Source organism: Aphelocoma coerulescens, chromosome 9, assembly GCF_041296385.1.
Source record: "Aphelocoma coerulescens isolate FSJ_1873_10779 chromosome 9, UR_Acoe_1.0, whole genome shotgun sequence".
NCBI lineage: Eukaryota > Metazoa > Chordata > Aves > Passeriformes > Corvidae > Aphelocoma > Aphelocoma coerulescens.
The window spans coordinates 18943919-18965372 of NC_091023.1; the positions used below are offsets into that span (position 1 = coordinate 18943919).

At 43.7% G+C, this 21454-nt stretch overlaps 1 long non-coding RNA gene across 8 annotated transcripts in view; it reads right to left on the bottom strand.

Moving 5' to 3' along the window:
* Positions 1-14123: 14123 nt before the first annotated feature.
* The window catches only part of LOC138114711 (uncharacterized), a 316350-nt gene continuing 309019 nt past the window's right edge, over positions 14124-21454 (bottom strand). For all 8 annotated transcript variants that reach the window (XR_011152739.1, XR_011152737.1, XR_011152743.1 and 5 more), the window contains 3 exons: positions 17813-17932; positions 16589-16675; positions 14124-14928 (listed from right to left, as the gene is read on the bottom strand). This is a non-coding gene — a long non-coding RNA (uncharacterized lncRNA). The remainder of the gene's footprint in view (positions 14929-16588; positions 16676-17812; positions 17933-21454) is intronic.

Sequence of the window (21454 nt, forward strand, 5' to 3'; positions counted from 1 at the left end):
CTTTCTGTTTTGCTGGTGTTGCTGATTGGTAAGCAATCCCCTCGTATTTATCTCAACCCATAAGGTTTTCTTTCCCTGCTCCACTGAGGAGAGGGAGTAAGAGAGTAGCTTGATGGCCATCCAGCGGAAAGCCCAGGTTATTCCCCCAGAACAGTATTGTGCCCTACATGATAAAGAACAAAACAAAGCTCCACAGCTCCCTAGAAAATAAGTTTTACTCCAAAAATATGCCTTAGACCAAGAGAAGTAAAACTATTGTCAAAAAAAGGAAGAACAGATTAAAATTCAAATAACAACTACTTTTTTTTTTAGCTGCAAACCAATTGAATTAATGCATCCCATTCAATAACTCTTACCTTTTTAAGAGTTTAAATGCTCGAGTTCTTTTTTTTTGGTCTCAAATTACTCCTACATGCTTATTTCTGACAAAAATGCCATCCATTCCTTTTCCTCTTTTTATAGCCTCTCCTCCATTTCCATACAGAAAGTGACCTCACCTATGGGTTAACAAGCCCAGCACCCTCTTTTTCTATTGGTCTGCTTCTTCCTCAGTCATTTTCAATAGAGCAATTAAAAGGCTCAGCCAACTCACAGTGCTCTCCATCTGATTTGCAGGTAGCTTGGTGAAATGCACAGCAAGGGGTTGGCAGATGAATGTACACGTGAACTTCAATAGCACAAACTGCTGAGAAAACATTTTAATCTTGGATTATAATAACCATTTCAGGTTGAGCTGAGACTGTTTCCTAATCATTCCAAGCTTCATCAGTCATAAAAATGTCCATTCACTTGGGTGTGAGTTTTATGAAACCAGCCTATGATCTCATAATAAATCTCTTATAAACTAGTTGAGGATCAGCCCTGATTATGGACACAGGAAAGATTCAGCAAACACAAGACATGAGAAAATAGACTATATTTGTACTGTGCTTTAGTTATTAGATGATGAGCTGAAGAAAAGCTGAGTTGAGAAAGGCCATTGTATCCTTAACTGGTTAAAGAAAAAGTATCTTTTCCTATAGCAAACACATCAATGTCAATAAAGAAGCTGGGTCTTCTCCTGTGTTATCTGACCTCATTGGCATTGACGTGTTTGCTGCAGGACAAGATACTTTGCTAAAGAGTGATGAGATCCTTCTCTCCCAGCACTGCTGGGTGGGTGTGTGCTCTTACCAGGGTAAATGAGCACCTTGGTTAACTATAAATTAAGCACAGACAGTTCAGCACCCTGCTTAGCTGTAATCCCCTATTTGGATTAGCATGTTGCTCCAATTGCATGTGCCATTTTGGGTGCTAATGAGTAAAATACAGTGTATTTTACTTAGACTGAATAAACATCTTGTAATTAGTACTAACCCACCTCATTGCAAGGCTGTGTTCTCCCACAGATGCCAAGAGCTGTTGCTGGTGGATAATTGCAAGGGCATGTTTTGGCCACAAACCAGCAACTTTAAAGCACGATCCTTACACTCACTTTTGACAAAACCAGTGTCATCACCAGCCTCTCATGCTAAGGATCCTCCATGGAGACTCCATTGGGACCCCTGGGGAATGGAGCAATGGAAAAAAATCTTTCTGAAGAAGCCTAAAACTGACCAACAAATGATGCTTCTGAGGTATTGAAATGAAAAACTTGTGTGGAATGCAGTGAATTATGCAAGCTTAAAAATATCAGTGTGTCAAAACATCAGATTTACCTAATGCCATGTTCTGCTTCAGAAAATTCCAGTGTGTCTTCTCTAGAGGCAAAATATTTCAAGGCAAAACACTCAGTGATGTAGAAACCACCAACCAAAGCAATTTGCAGTCCTGGTGAGGGCAGTGCTCCCGTGGCAGGCGCAGAGCCAAGCGGTCCCAGCTCCTCAAGGTGCTTCCCACAAGGTGTTAATCCTAAAGCTCAGACACAGAATTTTAATATCGCTGCTCATCACCACAGCAAAGCAGCCACTACTCTCATTGTAAAATAGATATATTTTAAGTGTACTGTCCTACTTTGTTCTGTCCAGGGAAGAGATCAGGAGTGGAACTGTAGCCAGCCATTGCTCACACTTTGTGCTATCCTTTCTCTAGGAACCATTCTTGGTTTTCCATTATTTCTTTATGAGTGTAGTAAAAATGCTCTGGAGAGGCTCTCGTGTTTTGCAACATAAATGAGCACAGCTGACACAAAAAGGTGAGTTTCAGGCTAGTTTGGAGCAGTGATAAAAACCACATTGCACCTCTGTTTGCTATAGATGATGTCTGCTGTGGTCACACATACAGGAAAAAAATGGAGTGGAACAGGACAGAAATAAAAATCTGTTGCAAAGAAGGTCTAAATTTGGTCCAGAGAATCAAACCTCAATGTACCAATGTAACAGGCCCTCTTCAGAGGTGGGGAATCCATAGCCATGTCACAATAAAGTTCTTGGTCATGGGCTGGAAACAAGGTAAATTTGTCACCTTCATTTTCTTCCTGCTCAAGTGGAAAACAGGAATGCTGCAGCACTGGGAGTTGACTCCTGTGGAGCGGTGGCTTAGCAGCTGAGCATGAGGAAAGCCCAGCCACCCCATATGGGATAGGAAATCCCCAGATGAAGGAATGACAAATATACCACCTCCCTGTCAGCAGACGGCTCTCTTTGCTCTGAGGCCCAAAGTGCAATAGAGTCAGCAGAGGTAATCATCCTGATTTTTATTTAAAAAAACTATACATTAATGGCACAGTTAAACATGGCAGGGCTGACACTGACTTTTTTCTTTATGGTGAATTCTTTGCCTCTCAGTTTCAGTTACTCAGTTGTTAGCCCAGGAATGCAGGGCTATTTCTCTGGAAGCTCCACAGGGAACACTGCTGTCAGCTGCCCACAATTATCCCCCCTGGTGGGACCCATGGCACGAGGGAGGCTGGAGCAGAGCGCTGCAGGAGTGGGGTGTCCTCCTGCAGAAGGAGCTGAACACCAGCACCTGGAGCCCCTCACTGCCACCCACCCACTGCTGCTGCTGCTGCTGCTGTGCCAACTCAGAGGGGCCTCAGCCAGCGAAATGTATGGAGAAGCATCCATGGCAAAGACAAATGAGCAGGTTTAGGTGTGAATGGGTTTGTTGAGGTACAGTGGGTAGAAGAACAGCTCTGCATTCCCTGGATGTGTCAGCAAAGGCCTTCTGAGAGAGGGAGTGGTCCTGGGAGATGAGTTGGGAGGCAGCAGACTCCTCTAGCTGGGACTCTGGGATGCAGGAGTGGGTCTAGTTTCTACTTTCACTAGAGAGGTCCCAAGCACTCTGAGTTTCCTAGCCGTAAGAATTACAGATCAAATGGTATCTTTTTCTTCCAACTTTCTGTCTCATCTGATTAATTTGGATGCTCTTCTAGTGGGCAGTTGCACCAGGGCCACAGTCTCAGAGGGGACCTCACTGCTGCTGGAATACAAATTATGCTGGAAAGATTATTCTACAACTGTATGAATTGCTTTTCCTGCCATTTAGGTTGTAAAGTGCTAGCAGTGTGCAGTAGAAGATTTTCAGGCTATTGTGCTTTTATTTTGGACTCAGACTTGGATCTTGTCTCCTGCAAAATGCTGCACCTAATGCTTAGTAGGATGTCATATCCTGCATTTTGCACATCTGTATCATTAGCTGGAGAAGAGAGGGAAAAGGGGAAAGAACAAAAACATCCACCTTTGTGCAACTAAAAACCTCTCGGTGGTGTTTGTTTAGTGTGAAAGAATGATTAGTAATTTTTAGTGATTAGCAATTTTCTCCCTCAGGTGTCTTTTGTGCATTCCCGTAGAGCTCACGAACACAACCAACCTGCCAAATGGGAAGGAAAAGCTGAGACACAAAACATTATGTTTAATTTTTTAAATTTTACTATTTTTAAACATCAAGTCTAATCAACAGAAGGAATATAGTCCTTTTGTTTTTTGTTTTTTTTTTTTTGTAGAAGCTATGTAGTTATCTATAGATTTCTATATATTATGTATAGATTGTAGATATAAATACAGGGAAGAGGAGAAAGCTCATCTAGATATCTATATAGATATAGATGGATATAGATAGATAGATATCTAGGTGTGCTTTCCCCTCTTCCCTGCATCATTTAGAATGGAACAGAGATAAAAGAAACCTCTCGGTTATGCCAATTTCCCCTTCTCTCCCCTCCCCGTGACATGCTGAGGAAATTGTACTCTGGTTTCCAGGACTGGTTTTCTCTGCCCCATTGTGCAACAAAAAAGTGATTATTTTTAATGTGGTCAAGAAAGTAGCATTTTTTCCCTTCTCCTTTTTCCAATTGATTCTGCTGCAGGAGGGATCTTGATTTATTGTATGAGTGAGGAACATGGGGCCAGATTCACACATGGGTAACTCTTACTGACGATGCTGGAGTTACATCAAGGATGGATTTGACCCATGATCTGTTATTTTTTGCCTTAACTGCAGCTTGTCTGCAAAACCTCAGTCATTACATCTGGTTAGACTAGAGACTTAGCAACCAGTGTGGCCTCAGCATTCGCTTTTATGAATCATTCCTTGTCTCATATAAAGAAATCCAAGACAAGCTGAACATGGCTGCTTAGTTTGATGGCAACCACACAGTTGGCCCACCTCAGGGCTGTGTGTCTAACCCTTTCCAGGAGCTGGGAAAATATTTTCAGCTGAAACCATCCCATTTAGTGCTGCTTTTACAATAGGAATAAGAACATTCACTGCATTTACTGTAGGGAAAGGTGCTGCAATGAAACCATTGTAGACTGAAGCTGTACACATGTAGAAGTGGTGCCATCTCTTCCTGGCTGCCTCATTAATTTCCTACCCTGCTAAGTCCACCCCAAGGAACAAGAGGGCAAATTAGAGTCTGCAGCCAGTCAGCCTTAAACCAGTAAAGCCAGCAGCAGTGGTGGGTTTTCATGTGGTTGTTTCACATGAAAATGACCTGGGATCTGCTAACATTTTGGAGATGTCACTGAATGGGCCCTGTGTGAGAGACAGCTTCCAAAGCTTCAGATGTTTTCTCATAGTAAGGCACAAACTCCTCCAGGGCTGGATGTGAACTAGTAACAGAGATAAAAAGCTTATTTCATAGAGCTCCTGGAAAATCTGAATGGGCAGGTGGGAGGGAAACTGAGGAAACTTGGAGTCCTTTGTAGTTTCTCCAGGCCTTCTCTTCAAATTTGTTGAGGTCTTCAAGCTCATACCATCCAATGCCCTAAGCTGAGTCACCCAGAGAAACAGTTTATGAGATAAACAAATGCTACATAAACTGAAAAGCAGATTTAAACAGGGAGCTTCAGAAAGATGATGAGTGGGTTTTGTTTTTGCTTTGCTGTTTTACTTTTGAGTCAGAGGAAATTATTAGCTCTTCAAATTTCCCCAGTACTCAGGAATGTGACTACTCAGTGGCCACCTTGAAGGATGGGATGCAGACAGCTTGGAAGCCTTGGGTTTGACTTTTCTCTATTTTTTACAAATGATCATGATGCTGATCATTTAAATGGGTAAAATGTGGCATCACACACACACACACACACACACACACACAGTTTTCTACAACCAGCCTATTTCCTCAGCTTGCTGCTCTCCCTGGATCTTCATTTGCCTGGACAGCTTGAGGGATGGATGTAAATGTGATTATATTTTTATGTCCTTTCCTGGCTGCCAGAGATTCCTCATTCACTTGGGAAATGCAATTTGCCTTTTTGGCTTAATGTCTGCCCTCACAGTTGTCTTCTCCCACCTTTTGGCACACGTGTATATAAAGGGATCGAAACGGGGCTTGGGACCACTCGTGTGTGCTGCTACCACAGAGGAAGGGAATTTCTTATGCAGGCAACAGCACTCAACTTTAGGCAGGCTGCCTGGAAAAACCTCTCTTTAGGCAGTACCTGCACCCCCAGGGGACCTGGCAGCCCACCCTGGGCTCAGCGTGGTGCTGTCAGAGCACTGGGATTTGGGAGCACATGCAGCCAGGGGGCCAAGCAGGAGCCTCCAAGGGGTTTGCTGACAGAAGGGATGGATCCAGCCTGGAAATGTTAAGATGTCTGGGCTGTTGTTGCACACTGTTGCAGAGAATGCCAGTCCTCCTCAGGCTCCAGACTAGATGTTCTTGGCTAAAGAAATTATGGTTTCCTGGTGGAACAAGAGCTACTTTTAAAAATTATTGTGAAATAGCTACAAGTGCTTCTGTATAAAGAAGCAAAAGAGGATTCCACAGAATAAGTAAATTTTGATTTGTTTAATATTAGAGTTAGCAGATGTTTACAGGGGAGGGGGCCTCTCTTGATGAGAGCAGCATTTTCCAGGTGCTACTTCTATTTCTTCCTTCTGTTGTTCCCAGGGTGGGATCCTTGATCTAGTCAAGCTTTTTACTCACTGTTTTTTGAACTTGTAACTCACACGGGAACATTCTGACCTCATACAGTGCTTTTACATCTCATAGTATCACTCAGCAGGATTACTCTCCATTTATACTTTATTAAGCAAAGAAATTATTATCACCTTCTCTTTGGGAAGGGAAATCTGATAACTGTCTGATTTAGTAATGGTTTGGCTGGCTGAGAGAGGATAGGTAAGAGAATTGCTCTGAGGTCCCAAGAATAAAAGCACGATGGGAAAGTCAGTGTAGAACTCAGACTAATGAAGGAGTAAACTGAGGCACAGACTAACCAAAGTGATGTAACAAAGTCTGTACCTGCCAATGCCCACAGTAGGGACCAGTAGAAGATGGTGCCTTCCACAGATTCAGTCAATGGGAACTGGTCCAAGAAGACTGGTACAAAAAATAAATGTGAAATAGTTTGGAGGAAAACTGCTCAAAACTGAGCAAATAGAGTTATGCCAGTGTTTGTTTTGGAAACACAGTGTATGCTCAGGTGAGAAAGTGTCCCAACTTGCAGCATATTTTAGCTTGCCTTTAAACAGAGTTCCTCTGGGCTTTACACGATAATCACTCTTCCTCCTTTGGAGAAGAATGACAGCCCATCCATTTAATACATGACAAAAATGAAGAAAACAGAGGCCAAACACAAACTCGGCAGAGCAATCTGCCATAAGAATCAATCACTATTTTCCTCTTCTTTGGAAGATAATTAAGTGCTAGAGCTCACGTTTCCTTACCTATGAAAATAAGATATTTATCATTTTGACTACAATTCTAACATGTATCCATACATTCTCCAGGATGCTCTGGCTTATTGCTTTTGACCAAATCCACATTGATGTAAGATCTGTGTCTAAATATTCAGTCTGAGAATGTTCACAGTCAGCCTGCTTGAGTCCAGTGATAGAGCAATCCTGCTCTTCTCCACGACTGGTGTCTATATTAATTAGATGCTGATAATATCCTGAACTTTCACCTGGGTTTTCCTATCTGCTGCCTCTTGGACAGAGAAGAGCCACCTCTGGAACCATGCTTTTGCTCTCCTTCACATCCTTTTTCAATGTGAGGAAAGGAGTAGGGTATCAGTGGGATTTTCAGAAAAAAACCCAAATGCAATTGTAACAAACTGCAGCGATGACCTTTCAGGAGGAGGAAGAAGGGGTAGTGAGAGGGGAACTTAAATCCTCCACTTCCCACCCAACCAGCTGAATGCCAGTATTTGATTTGTTTAGAAACCAAGTTACCTGAGTTCTCACCTTTGCTGCTTGAATTCTACCTTTTCTTTCCCCATCAGGAGTTTCTGTGAGTCTGAAGAGCTCTTTTCCATTTTGTCTCAATTCTGTTTATATTTATTTCTTCCTGCAATGCTCTGGTTCAAATCCATCTTGACTCCAAGGGATCCTGACAGCAAAGTTAGTTAGGAAGCAGAAACCTAAGTGCTGCAAGTGGTCTTCAGGATATCCAGCCTCAGTTTAGTTTTCAGGAGCGTGTCCTTCCTTCTGGAGCACTTTACTCTTGGTTGAGGTTATCATGTCCTGATTTTCTAACCAGTAGGCTTTTCTAACTCAGTAGGCTCTCCAAGGCTTATCATATAGGCTTATCATATCTCTGCTTTCTCTAGGCAGCTTTTCTCATAGATACCTGCCACCACATCCCCAAAGTTATCATCCCACCCTTTCAGGATGAGAGATTTCTCTCAGATGGAGCTTATACTCTTTCTCCTGCTCTCCCATACTCTCTGCCAAATCTCCCACCCCAAGGACTTTGCCTTTTTTTTTTTTTTTTTAAAACTTCTACCGCTCAGAAGCCTCAGCTGATCACATGACAGATACCTCACAGATACCTCCTGACATCCTCTTGTTTTCTGTGCCTGGAGAGGGGCAGCTGATGGTGCAGGAGATGATGTGGAGTCCAGTACACCTTTACACATGCAGGAAATAAATATTTCAGGACGTGCTGCTCTAACCTTTTGCTCTTCAGGCACTGAGCTGGAGATTTGGTTCTTCCCCTTTATAGCTGGTGATGGATCTGTGCCCGTGCTCATGACAAATGTCCTGCTCAGTGCTGGCCATCGCATTCTGTGACTTTGGATTTACAGCCATTTGGCACTGATCCCATTTCTCAGTACAGGGCTCCTTCTCATTTGAGATAATATTTTTTTCCTAGGACAAAATGGAAAAACCACACGGCCAAACTTCCAGAGTTTGGGAAAATCGATGCCCGTTATCCACTAGGTGACACTGTTTACCTACAGATCTTGTCGAATTTGTGTGAAACCCCACATCTTTCCAAAGTAGCATACAATATATTTTGCTCTTAAAGCAAAAGAAGACTGGTTGCAGAGGAGAAGGAAAATGGGCTGTCAGCGAGGTATAATTAAGGGCAAACCTACAGTTATGAGACTTTATGGTCTGGTTTCAAACTATTTACTAAAATGCATTTAAAAGCTGCTTTTTATCAGCCCCATTTCAAAGCCTTAGGAAATTGTTTTATTTAAAAAAAGAAAATAGAAAGAAAGGCAGGCACTCACCATCAGCACAAATCTCAGCCTGGCTCAGATTTTGTCTTGGAGAACAGTGTGAACAGAATTGCCTGGTGGCAGAGCCAGGGAGGAAGGAGAAAACAGAAGAATTTCTGCAATCTCATCTGAGGAGAGCTCAGTGCAAAACTGCTCTCCAACCTTGCAGACATTTCCGAATTTTGCATTTTCTCCCCAGTCTTAAATAAGACCAGAATTGGTAATCTCAATTTCTGAAAATTTGTTCTCTGAAAGAAACAAAAACTGGTTCGATGCTGATTTATTTAATGCTTAAATATTATTTTATCCTTAATATATTTTCTCCTATTGCATCATGTGTTTCTCTTTGAAAAACAAAAATATTTCATTATGAAATGCTGACCAAGTAAAAATGTTTAAAACTGAAAATCAAGAGGGCCAAAATCAAGAGCTTACCACAAGACGTATCAGCTTTAATTAATATTTTTTAATTAGAAAAATAGAAATCTGCTTCTGCACACTAATACTGCTGGTGATGGCATTAGGGAAGTCTGTGCTAGACTTAGCTGTGATCTGGGAATAACACTTGCAAGGAAGCCGGATGAGTCTGTTTGGATTGGGCATGCATTCTGGAAAAACTTCGGAGAATTCCATTCTTTCTTCTCATTTATGCTGCTGACAGGCCAAAAGAAACTCTTCTCATCTGCAGACTTTAAGTCAGGCTGTCAGAAACACCAATGACCTACAAGTGTCAAGGGAGGTGTCTGGGGGGGAGCATGGGGTGTTCAGGATCTCTAGGATGGGCACCTCCAGAGCACAGGGAGGATTGCATGGGAACCTTCCAACCTCATGCTCTCCCGCTGTGAGTCAGCCCTTTCTAGTTTTTTGTAACCACAGCCCATAAGTAGCTTATGGCCCAGTTCATGTTTAAACATGGCCAGAGATCACCTTTAATTCCACAGTCTACCCACATTCAAATATAGGTTTTGGCTACAGCTCCAATCAGTCTCACAAAACACAGATTTGGGGAACATTTCTGTGTGGTATTGTTCACACTTGCATAGGAAGTTTCTTTTCCCCTATCATTTGGGCTTTGGGCTTTTCCCTCCTGGGTTCTGAAGGAAAAGACTAGTTAAATTAAAGTTGGGCATTTATTTTCTGAAGCCCTTTTCCTCATCTGCCCTCATCAGATCCTCCTGGCTGAAACCCTGAGGTCTCCAGGCTTGGTTAACAGTGAGGCAGATCTTCAAATCTCTGAGGTACAAACCCACTTCCTACGCTGCTTCCAACACACTCTGGTACCTCTTACAGTCAGAACAGTGTCCAAATACCCCAAGCAAAGCAAGATCCCCCTCATGCCTTCTGCTGAGCACTGGGCTCTCTCTTCATTTCTGAAGCTGTAGCTTCATTTCTGAACCCCTGTAGCTCAGGGGTTTTCTAGATATTTGCAGATCTCCGGAGGTATTTTATTGCTGACAAAGTTCGACTCACCAGCAATAATGATGGAACAAGAGGCAAGTTCTTCTTCAAAGCTCTTGTGATCAGAGCATAGAAGATGGGAGGGCAAGAGAGGTACAGGGATGTTCCAGGGATTGTGCCCCTGAACCAGGAGCAGAATCGAGGTGTGCATGGACATCCTGTGGAGGAGGCACAGCTGCGCTTCCACCTCCATCTGTGTGATTTGCTGCATGGCCCCTGTTTCTGGCACTGCCTTTTTGAAATCCACACAGAATTAACTGATAATTGTGCAAAAAGCCTTGGGGGTTGGACAAGATAATAGCAGTTTTACAAGAACCTGGAAGGCACTGAAAAACTTTTATGGTGTTTTTGATGTAAAATTATTATTTTTCACCGCTGTTCAGTGCACACAGTAGCTGCTGGCACAGTTTCAATGGTTAGGTGGATGACATGTTATTTTTACATTTTCGAAGTGGCTTTGGGGCCTGACTCACGCACACAATACATGGAGCAAAGAGGAACAGAAGAACTGGTGTTAAGAACCACTGAAGCCCCTGATTTGTCTTCTGGTGTGGGCAGAAACAGATTTTATTTAGACTGTAACCCCTAATTGGATTTTTGTCTGTGTCACTCTTCCAAAATTATTTCTACAGCATGAGGAAATGCCCAGGAGAAGGCATTGAGGTTAAGGGCCTTGTTTTAAGAAGATGTGGAACAGACCAGCACAGAGGAACTTCTCCCAGCAATGTTCCTCAGGCTCAAACCTGAACATATTGTGTATTTCAGCCCTTATTGGGGCTCTCCTTCCCCATGATTGCTACAGACAGAAAATATTTCAAGCAAAATAGCTTTCACTTTCAAGTGAAAGCTTTATAAGGCAAAGTATGGGAGGGTGGGAAAGGAGAAAAAGGAACTCGTTCTCCAGAGAGCTGAGTCTAGCAGACTCACTGCACTGGTGACACCGTCCAGATCTGAGGCTGCACCTCCAAAGGCAAAGGGCAGGAGCTAGTTTGTTTAATTTTGCATATTTGCATATCTCTTTCTCTCGCTGCATTGGTATCAGATCTGCAACAACCTATTAAAGCTTTCATTTGAATAGCCATTATATGCCTGAGAATGGAGACTGGGCTCCTTGGGGGCGCTTAGGAATAAACAAATCATTTGTGGCACATGTGTTGTTCAAGCTTCAAGCAAGGTAAATGGAAAATACAGATTATGGTGCCTCAAGTCCTCTCCATTTTCCCCACTTGTCAAACATTCCCAGATTCTTCAAAAGAAGAATCTAGCCATATTATTAGCAATAAAACGGCTTATAGCTGAAATTTTGAAAAGATTTAACAATGTTCTTTGCAGGAATTGTGTTTCTCATTACATAAATCTCCAGGCTCTCAGGCAAACCACCACCACCACAGTGAGCCATTATGTCCTGCTGTGGCGGTGTCTCCACTTTAAAAAGGTAAAGATTCAGGGCTTTTTGACTTTCTTGTTTTCCATTCTTATTCCTTTTAAAGGAAAAAAACCCACCACAAACCCACAAACAACCAAACAATATATTCACCACCGAAAAGTCCCTGCAGATTCATCTGCACTGGGGCAGATTAGTCCCCATTTACACCAGTGACCCATGAATGGCCAGGGATGGGCTGGAGAGAGAATATGGGGGAACAGCTGGGGGGACACAGGGGTTTCTGGATACCATTGGGAGTGGGTGCAGGCTCCTTCCCCACCTCGATGGTGCTGGCTGCAGATGCAGGTTCCAAGAATACCAATACACTCTTCAACAGCAAAGCCAGGATCCCTCCACTGTGCCTCCTGCAACTCCTCTCAGAGCAACAAAAAAGCTGAAACTGCCACTTGCCTTCAGCCAGAGTGTTTCTGTTGATGCTTCTGGCCTTTGCCAGCCTGCAGGATGTGTCCCACAGGCTTTCTCCCAGCTACTAATGTTGGCTGCATTTTGACCTGGCTCCTGACTTCTGCACATGGACTCCTGAACCTGAGATGTGCCTCAGCAAAGGCAGGGTGGGGATCCTTGGTCGTCTGCTAACATGGCTTGGAAAGCAAATACTGGGAAAGAAGTAAAATTACATAAAGTGAAATCCCAGCAAACAAATGCTGAACCTGATGCAACTAAGTTTTTTAATCTTCCATTGAAAAATATGCCATCAATTGCCAGGCAAATTTCTCAGGTTGATATGGCAACTGGAAACACTGGAAATTAAAAAGCTGAGCAAATGTTCTTAAAGGAGAAAAATAGTCTCACCCCTGATCAGCACGGATTTCCAAGCTCCCTGCCTCAGCCTGCCTTCTTTTAAATGCACAACCTACAGGAACTGCAGTGTCATGGGATGATGCCGATTTTCTTTCCATCACCAGAGGCTGTTTCCTGGAGGGTACAGTAACAGCTTTGGGCTTTTGTGTGATGGATCTATAGTCACAGTGTAGCTCTTACTCCCTTTCCAGCAGCAGCAGCCACCTGCTAGCAAGGCCCGATGCCCCCACAAAATTAATAATATCACTCTTTCAGGTATCCCTGTCAGTATATGGAGGGTAGGGTGGGAAAACAGAGAGAGTTCCTGGTTATCTGTATTATGGCCATATCACTTATATCCCCTCCAGTCTCAGCAGAAAGCTAGTCATGTCCCAAAAGTCCTGATCCCTCCTGAACACATTCGGGAGCATGGCTCAGTGGGAATGGGTCAGCAGCCCACATGGAAGAAACAGCTCATACTGGGCAGGAGAGCTGCTCACTGGCAGGTTGACTGGAAACAAAGGAATTAATGACCTGTAGGTGTCCAAAGAGCAGCTGCAGGAAGAACATAAACAGTATTTGCTGAGTTTATGCACTGCCTCTCCTCCATGTCCAGCCAATTAAGTACAAAAGAGGAGAATGAAATGGTCGTTAAGCATCCAAGGCTGCCCCTTGGGAAGAAGAACTAAAGAGGACATTCACATTCATATGCCAGACTCTTACTCCAGAAAGATTTAGAGGAGTGAATTAGGGAAACAAATGAGATGGCCAGAAAATTATCCACCTCTTAAGATTGACAAGGACTGTACTAGTACAGTATCTGACTAATAAATATTTTCATTTCTAACCTCTTGTTTTCAACTGCAATTGCTGATAAATAATCTAATTTACCAATAAAGATAAAAGTGACCTGTTCTGGATATGCCAAGAAAAGTGGTGGGTACATCTGCCAGAGATACTGGGCAAAAGAAGACAGTTCTTGCCATAAAATGCTATGGTCTGTGATAGGGACTTTACTGTCTTGTGCTAAACTTTGGGGCAGGTAGAAAGAGGCACCTGCAAGTTGCACATGGCGGTGTCCTCCAGAGCTCTGGATGAAGCCAAAAGACTCTAACGTGTGCTGTGATCACTGTGGGGCTTGACTGGAGCCCACAGGCCCACACAGCCTGGGATGCAGGCGCAGGAAGAAAGTGGTGGTGCTTGGGGCAGTTTTATGCTGGGATTCTCCCTGCCCTGTGCTGCTCCTTGCTGATTAATTGGTGTCCTGGGACAGGGGCTGCCTGCTGGGACCATGCCAGTGAGGACAGCAGTGCTGCCCAACACCTGGCAGGAACCTGCCCTCTGGGAGGACACCTACTCCAGGGGACAAATGATTTCCCCTTTGCTCCCTCCCTTCACAAATACTGAGAGCATTTGACAATCATGTCAAAGCCTCTCAGATCCAACTGACCATATCTTCTCAAGCCAGAATCCCACAAATCAGAGCCAATTCATATTTATCCTCTGAAAGGGACAAGAGAATGTTTAGGAAACCTCAGAAAACCGGAGAGGGCAATTAGCTCTTATTTTATATTTATTTTATCTTTTCTTTAAACAAAGGATTGCTATTCTTTTCTCCCCCTACAACGAAGTTAACAGATTTGTTCATCAACTTTTCCAAATTTAGACATCAAACTGATGTTTTTCTCCCACTGCTAATTTTATTCTTAGCAGCACTTACATAAACGCAAGTATTGCAATATGACAAAAATACAAACCTCCTCTGACCTGGAATGTACCAGCAGGTAAAGTACAGGGGAAAGTACAGGCAACTTCTCACCCAGGCTCTCCAAAGTAGCAAGTCTTAAAATAGAACTGAGAGGCTTTTAATGCTTTTTTCTCTCAAAATCTACAACTGACCTATCTGCCTTTGTAGTCTGGCCCTGGACTACCAGGTTGTGCCCTCACATTACCACAGTGGTTTGGGATGAAGCTGTGTTTTGCGGGAAGGCCAGAGTTCCTGGTCTTGGTTCAGCAAGCAGCATTTTGTGTCCTTATGGGGTCTGTGCCTGCTCATGGAGGCCACGTCCACGTTCTCAGTTCTTCAGGTGTCAGTCTCCTGATTTTTCTCCCAATCTGTTTTTCTGCAAGCACAGTTGTGCTCACACTGAACTCCCAGGCATATACCTTGAGTTTGCATTCTTGCATCTGGCCCAGGTTAGATGATTTGGGCCCAGCCAAGCAAAAGAGACTTCAGTCCGGCATGTTCCTCCAGCCTCTTGTGAGCACAGCCGGTGCTCTGCACTTGGTGTAGTGGCCAGCAACGCACAGGAGGGAGAGCGCCCATGGACAAGCTATGCCTCCAGTGGCTCTTCTTAGAGGGTGGACAACCTGCAAGAAACACTTCCTGCAGCATTTCTGCTTTTGCCCTTTTTCCCATTTCCCAAAGTGCTGCTGTTTAATGTTGGTGAAAAGGACGCTGCCTGCCTTGGACACTGGGCTGTCTGCTGAAGAGCTAAAAATGCTCCTGTGCCCCAGAGAAAGAGCCACAGAGCCAAATTCAGACCCTGAATGTAGAGCGACACTGAGCAAGAGCCAAGACCAAACCTAGTTCTAAACCCTGCTAAGCACACAAGACACTCTCACATGTAATTACCACTCAAAGAGGGCGGTTCGGATGCTGTCACCAGCAGCGTGAACCTCTCTCCTCTGTTCATTCCTGTGACAGCACCTGTTCCTGTGCGCTCCATCCCATGGCATTCCGTGTCTTTGCCTGGCATAACAAAACACAGCCCCCAGTAAAGCTGCAGGTTTCCACCAGCTTTTGCAATGCCTGAGTCCCACACATTCCCATTGGCCCCGGTTGTGCCTCATTAGTTTGGCTTAATCAAGTGACGAGCACCGCTCAAGGCCGGGGAGCTGCTGTAGTCAATGGGGGCTATTCTCCGCTGGATAGACACATGTCACACCCATTAGCGTCAATGGGAGTTACAAATGCACAGCGGAGAAAGGCCCCAATGTGTCTAACGCGCATTAGGAACGAACAGAGGGGCCAGTTCAGCCCTGGGGAAAGAGCCTGCGGCTCGGTCATGCCTTGCAGCAGAGCAGAAATTCAACTCAGCTTCAGGCCAGACCAGTGGGATAAGCCCCAAAACTAAATAAAAAAAGAACAAACAAGAAACTGGTATCACCTGGTAGGGTCTGAGTCCCATGTAACACCCCCAAGCAAGTGGCTGAGGGCCACGGCCTGTGCAGCAAACACTGCCCCAACACCACCGGCTGTCCCCGCGCTGAGCGGCACCGGGGCTCCAGCACACGGCAGCGTCAGGAAAATCTCCCCTCCTGCAGCGCTTCTGTGGCACAGAAAAGGCACCCAGTCTTTATGGTGGTTAAAGGGATATTTCTCAACAAAGATTTAAAAAAAAAAATAATTAAAAAAAATAAAATAAAGGGGGCAGATAGGAGACCTCACGGACAGCCTGGGGGCCGGCCAAAGCGAGCAGGCTGAGTGTCAATAGCAAGTGTGAGAGAGGGCCCACTGCATCCTCTGTGCACGTTTTCAGGCCCCATCCTCCGTGCACAAAAGAGGGATTCTTCATTGAAATCAGCCTGCCCCTGCCAAGGATCTGGCCTCCTAGGAGCTGCATCTCAGCCAAAATAGTCAACTGGCTCTTTGAGTTTCCCAGTTTTGGGGAGGCTTTTTACTTTCATATTTCTTATTTTTCTTCATTCCAGTTTCTATTATTTCCCCTTAATATTTTAAAATAAATTTTTTAAAAAATTAAAAATTTTGGAAAGGCTTTTTGAAAAATACTATTCCAACCTGGGAGTCCTCATCTATGTCACAGTGAGGGAAGAGCAAGCCTGGCAGGTCTCATGGCACATGCTTCAGTAGTGTGCATAGCAGAGATGTCAGGCAGTTACACCAAATGGTTTTTAAACATTTGCTTTTCAATTTCTGCTTAAATTTATGCGACCCCATAAATATTGGCATTGGACGCTGGGGTCACTTTTATCCCTCGTGACACTGTTTCACACGTTGATGTATTACCTAGACACGAGGCATGGTCTCCCCTGCATCTGCACCTTTCCCATGGAAATTTCTCCTGGAACTTTGGTGATGTTTGGCTTGGCTTACCTATTATGAAAGAAAAATCTAGTCCAAAATGTGTAGCTCTATATCAGACTACAGGTACTCCTTCACTGGTACTCCTACAGTTAATAGCCCTAATATATATCCCAACAAACTGTCTTTAGCTTTCTCCATATGTTAATTCCCTCTAATCCGGTTATCAGTACAGGTAGTTGGACAAACAGTGTGATAATAAAGCAGTATTTATAATACATGTCCTTCAGCCCTAGATTAACCACGAGATTTCCTAAGCACCTAGGGATTTGATTTACCTACTGTGTGCAAATCTCCAGTAAAAAGAAAGTATCCAGGAAAATATATTTGCTCCCACACTGTATTGTTTACCATCCACTTTTCCCTTTTTCTGTATGCGTATCTGATCTATGCAATTTATTTATTCAAGCCCTCGATGATAGTTTAAAGCAGGGTCTAAAGCACTGGGACATTGTCAACACACTGAAGAAGTTTTCTTTGAGCACCAGCCATCCTCCTTCTCACCTCCCAAGTGCTGCCCCTCTCACCACAACCAAGAATTTAAAAAGCCAAAAGAAGAAATGAAGAAGCTCTTTTCCCCATGACTGCTACAGGTGCTTACTTAGTTCTGGATAAATGCAGCCCACTTCCCCCACAACCCACCACCATTTTTTTTTTTTTTAATTCCTCTCAACGTGTCGTAGCTTTATATGAGGCTAATGGAGCAAGGCAATGCTCAAACGTCAAATTAAACTGCACAGCTCTGTAATCACTCAGACTGACATGGCATAAAAGGATAATTAGTAGTTCATTACATGGAACATTGTTTGTTCAGCTAAATTGATTTCTCTCAGCTGCCCATGTTTTCTGTTTACTTAGTGAGTGCTCCACTGCACATTCTTATTTGTGAACTAGGAAATCCCTTCCCCTGAACTTTTTCCTTCCCTCTAATCAGCACTGAGGATTTTAAATATAGTTTGCTGGAGGTAGATGAACCTCCAAAATTACAGACAGGTGCATGGAAACAATGGCCTGTGTGGAGCAATATGTAGTACAAAAACAAGCTGTGGTGGCTAAGGAGACATATCCAAGTATTCCAAAAAGGGCCATGTGTGTCCATCTGCTTTGTACATAGAAATTCCTAGCCTGGTTATTTGCTTTTCAACTTACAGTGAACTTGCCTTTCTCTCATAGTGTAAAGAAAAAAAAGCAGGGCTATAATCCTTCAGTGTTGGGAGTGAAGTTCTGCAACAAAGTCTTCCTTAAAGCCTCATTTTTGCTCACTAGGACCTGGAGAAAAGAGGAGATTGTTGTTTTAAACATGCTTTTCTTTCCTTTTGCAATTAGGGCTGAGGCAGAACTACCTAATTTCAAATGTTTCTAAACTGGCTGCCTCATGACACCTCTCCGCTCAACTGAATTTCAAAATCCTGACAGTAGTTACAAGTAAAAGTGTTGGAGCTATCAACTCCCACACTCCTAGTGTCAGTCTCAATACATTTCTATTTTGCTTAAAGCCCTAACTTCTGTAGTCATTACATTTTAAAAAGGATTCTTGTTTAGGTAGAAAATACGATCCCTAATGAGTCAGAACACAGGAGAAAAACAGAAAAATTACTTATTTTTTGAAGCCTATTTGAAAACTTTTGCTTCAGTGCTGCCTACAGCATCCCAGACACCACCAAAAGACACCCACTGCACACTTTCCTGTGGGTCCTGCAGATACCACACTTTTGGTCCTGGCATGTTTGAGTTGGAAGCCACAATTTTTTTAACACCATTTCTGAAAGAAGTTTACACAGTTTCTCACGGTGACCCTGTAAGAAAAGTGGTGCTTGCTTTCTCTGAATTTCAGTGACATTTATGGGCAGGCTCCTGATGGCAATATCAAACTAAGATAATCCCATGCCCTGCTGCTTGTCACGGCCTCCATTCCCCCTTGGAAGTGTTGCCACAACACTGAAGCAGATCGCAGAGCCCATGCAGCTGAAAAAAAACTTCCGTTTGTGCCAGGTTATTTTCTGGGAAGATCAGACGCCTCAGCCAGCTCAAAACACGGACCCACAGACAACAGTTCTGCTGGTTGGGAAGGGGACAGGGGGAGCAGCCAGGACCAGCTGATGGGTGGGAACTGTTTGGGCTCGTGGTATTGTGAGAAAATAAATTTGGATCTGTGGGCAGATCAACCACTTGCAAGGCTTCCAGCCTGGCTTTACTCACCACTCCATGGAGCCTAAGGCAGTGCCATGATCTCCCAGCACAGCCTTTCCAGTCACATGGAAAAGCAAAGCAATTCTAGTGCCATGTAAACCTCTCCAGGTTTTTTTTCCTCTTTCCCATCTCCTCTCACTCACATTGTAGGAACCCCTTTAAGTATGTCCACAGCATCAAATAATTTCTTTTTGCTCTCAACTCTGTCTTTTCCATCTGTTGATAGCTGCCCCTAGCATTCTAAGCACCACCTAAACACAGATCACGTTTACACTTAAATTTTTCCTCTGTGACCAAACCATTTCCAGCCATGTTAGAAAGATAGCAGGGTCTCCCCTTTAGGAATCCCTAAGCAGCTCTGGAGACCATTTCAGTAACAGCAGACCCAATCCTTCAGCAGCAAACCCAGGCATCATTGCACATCTTAACACCCCAGGGCAACAGGAAGCCCCTCATCTCCTTTGGACGCATTTAGACCCCTGAGCAACTCTCTTAGCTCACTTGGTTAGGGCAGGTTTCCAATTAGCCTTCCAAGGAACCAGTCTGCCCAGTGCCACACCACTGGCATGTCTGTGCTTGGGCCAGCCCAGCCCCATGGGATTGGAGCACCACACTCACTCCAGCCCCCAGCAAGCTCCATCTGTGTGTACACATCTGGAGAGATGGAGACACATTCTCTCCTAGCTGCTGAACCAAAACCTGCCTAGAAAAGGACAGAACAAAGCCAGTGTATTCCTCCTTTCTTGACAAGTGGGGAAAAAAAAAGAAAAAAACACTTGTACTTTATATAGAGGAATATGATCAGTTTGGTTCTTCTGCTCGGAACTGAAATAAAATTCTGTTTGAGTAGTTGTAGGAAAAAACAAAGTATGAGGGATAAGCCTTGAAATACATTGCCAATGGTCTCTTCCTTCAATTTACCAGCTCAGTGACAGAGCTCACACCAAAGGCATCAGCGATTTCACTCCAATTCTTTCATCTGCTGAAACTATTTGAAAAAATGACTTGAAAAATTTGTTTCCACCTGTGATTACCTTCAGTGTGATAGAAACCTCAATTTTTGAATGAGGAAACTATTAAAAGAAAATAGGTCCAGAGTGCATACTGACTGCAAATATGAGTATCAGCAACAATGCTCCCTGTGACTGACAGTGGCTGCCAGCAGCACCTCCTTGACCTAGTTCCTTAATGGAAATGGAGGTTTTTCTGCAGACAGGCATCACTCTCTCAAAACATTGTATAATATTTGTACTTTTACCTTCTCCACTACCACTGAGAAGCACTTTACTATCCGCTTTCTCTGTTTTTACTTTGGGTCCTGCTCTAGGCTACCCAGAGCAGAGCTAGCAGCTGTTTGTCCACACTCTCATGGCTTGATCTCCTTCCCCTTGCTCCCCACCATGGCTTGCTGCTTTCTGCCACTCTAACGAAGCTTCTGGTCTGGATCTTGCTGATGCAGAGCATGGATGAATCACTGCTGGGCAAGTTGAAGCCTCCCAAGGTGATTTTGCCACATGCCATCAATGGGTACAGCTCTGCAGATGATCCTTTTGATGGAAACGCTGGAAACTCATTACCTCCTGTACCTGAACTGATGTTTCCTTGATTCGCAGGTTCACTCCTGTCACTGAGGGGCTCCTCTCTGCTACTGGCTGCTTGTCAGAAATACAAATTTGGGAAATGGACAGGTCCTGTTTCTGCTGCAGATCACTCTGGGCTCACACAGCTCAAACCCAGAGCAAAGCATTCAACTTTTAAACTGGTTTCAGTCTTCCATTTTTTCTTGTTTTTTTGTTGTTTGAGTTTTTTTGGTTTTTTTTTTCCCCTGCAAACTCCTGCAGCATGTAGCCCTGGAGACTTTGTTCACTTCACCTAATTGCCTGCAAATCATTTGTTTGATCCAGGACACATATTTCAAGGGAGTTTTCACAGACAACTCCTAGCATTTAATACAAAGTTACCAGTCATAATGAAAATGGAACCAATCAGTAGCTCATCTTCTAGCTCAGCTATCCGGACTTTTTTCTTTGCTGTAAGGGTCCAAATTTCCGAGTATTTGGGCAATTGCACCATGCTCTGTAACTGTCTCCATTTGAGGGCAATTAGGTCATTTGGTTTGGACACCTCACTGCACAGATCTCTGAATGTGTCTGGTCTAGTAACAGTTCTGCTGGAGCCAGGATCCACCATCCCCACAAATGTGCCAGATCCTGCTGCCCTTTCAGCAAGCAATCTTCTTCTATGGGTGTTTAACCCCCTGAGTGAAACTAACAGTTCTGCAAGTTAAAGAAGCTAATGAAGTTTAGTTTCCTACACATTTACCTCTCATCATTGCCTTTCGTATCTGATGATGAAGTTTCAGTATTTGAAAGAAGTATTTGACATAAGTGGTCTTTATATGGGCTTTTCTCCCTCTCCTAAATTGATTTTCCACAGTGTAGGCCCCTGCCTCAAGCCTAATTGAAAATCTCTTGAAACCTGTAGGAACTTACTGACCTTTGAGACCTTTGAGATTTTGTCAAGTTTAGGTGAAATCAGCAAGTAAGTTAAAAAGTCTTTATCAGGGAACACTCAGATGGACATCATACTTTTGTAACCCTT